Source organism: Talpa occidentalis, unplaced genomic scaffold (assembly GCF_014898055.3).
Source record: "Talpa occidentalis isolate TD23 unplaced genomic scaffold, MPIMG_talOcc4v2.1 talOcc4.14, whole genome shotgun sequence".
Lineage (NCBI taxonomy): Eukaryota > Metazoa > Chordata > Mammalia > Eulipotyphla > Talpidae > Talpa > Talpa occidentalis.
Genome location: NW_023601433.1, coordinates 14937244 through 14939110, shown reverse-complemented (window position 1 = coordinate 14939110; position 1867 = coordinate 14937244). Strand labels below are relative to the sequence as shown.

Genomic DNA, 1867 nt, shown 5'->3' with positions numbered 1-1867 from the left:
TTCAATAAATCAGTATATAGTTAGAATTAATGCATAGCACAATAACACAGACATTCTTATGAAATACAAAATACATTTAATACATCAATCAATTAATTATTCAGAATCAATGGAGGAGGTCAAAAACTCCTGATTTCACTTTACACAGAGGCCCAGCACTTAGGCTTCAATCACAGAGTTTCTTCTCTGTAGGTGACCGATATTCACCTTCCCAGTAACTCCACACCCTCATTTCTTGTCTATGTGCTCAAAAAGCAGTAGTTATAATACTCAGTAGGGCTCAATGTCCTTTTGTGCACACACACGCACACGCATGCACACACACAATGATCTTGGAATTAATTCATTAGAAACTGGTGTCAGGTATCCTAAATATGTGCCCACCTTCACTCATCAGGCAAACTCCAGCAGGACCCATTTCGACATGGGTGCCAAAACTAATTTCTCTTTTGCGAAGTGCCTCACAATTCCTGACAAAATATCCCAATAATGAATGCAAATGTCCACCAATTTCCATTCTCAGAATCCAGCAAAACTGATATCACAATGGTTCTCAAACATGGTTCTCAGAATTGTTGCACCTTGCTATCCAGTGCATTCAAATATGACATTTCCTGCTTATACTAGCATTGTTTCAGGCTTTTGGTCTTGTTGTGAAGAACAAATTTGGGATATAGCTGGCCTGATTTGGTTACTCACTAAGTCAAAGACCAGTCAGGAATAACAGACAAACCCAAGAGTATAGGATTTATTAAATTGAGGAGCTGAAGGGGAACCCATCTCAAGGACCTGCCATTCTGAGAGCCAAAAGTTCAAACGGCCCTCCAGCTAAGTACCATGGATGGATATATTTGTCAATATCACCTTGTTGATATTGTGGGTATGATTATTCACTCTAAGAATAGTCTCTGAGACATTAATGCAGAACACAACAGCTACCATATCTTAAGAATGTTTGACTTCCTGGGTCTCAACTTTCTTCACTCAAGTGTTAATGTGGTATGGGGGAACAAAACAATAAATATTCCTCCTTTTACAAGTGTGATCACCACATAAGGTATAGGATATGATTTGTCTGTCCAGAGTTGTAATACTTAATGGTGGACCTTCATGAGAAATTATAGGGTATAATATAGGATCTATTTTCCTATATCACATATAGGATCTAATTTCCCAAAAGAAATAACATTACCTATTATTTTAACAATGATCTTGCCCACAGGACATGTCTCAGGTCTGTCTGTGTGAGGGCAGATATCCACTCACCTCGGGAGACTCAGCATGTGTTGAAACCCTCTGCAGAACTTTTCACTGAAAGACACAAAGAGAGAAGAGATACTAAGGAATGGAGCCTCCAGTGATGAGGTATGAATTAAAAACACAAGCTACACCATGAAAAGGTCTTCACCAGATGAAGCCAATAATCAGGCAGAGAGCCACACAGAATTTCGTCAAGCAATTGTTTATCTCAAACAAAATACGATTGTTTATCTCAAACAAAATACGATTTCAACAGAAGGAAAATACACCCAACCATTGTGCCCCAAGAAGTAACCTACTGGGCCTCAGATGACACCTGCAAGAGATTTTTGGTCACCATCTCTCTTAAGCCATTATGAGTTCTCATCATTGACCCAAATAAGTTACTCTGCAATTGTCTATAACATGTTCCCAAACATTGTCTCCTGAATATGCTTACCACAGCTGCATTTTGCAGAATGGAATACAGGTGTCTATGAGTTCCCGTGTCATCCAGTTGAAGGAAGTTCCCAGGGTCAGCATGCAGATTGGGTACTTCATGGTGACAGATGCTAGGTAGAGTGTAGGACAGCTGCAAAAAAAAAACAAACAAAAAAAAACTACTCAC

General features: G+C 39.2%; 1 non-coding gene across 1 annotated transcript; it reads right to left on the bottom strand.

The window, feature by feature from the left end:
* Positions 1 to 1560: 1560 nt before the first annotated feature.
* On the bottom strand, positions 1561 to 1636 carry LOC119245346 (small nucleolar RNA SNORD115). Its single transcript, XR_005125282.1, has one exon. It is a non-coding gene; the product is annotated as a small nucleolar RNA SNORD115 (small nucleolar RNA).
* Positions 1637 to 1867: the final 231 nt, after the last annotated feature.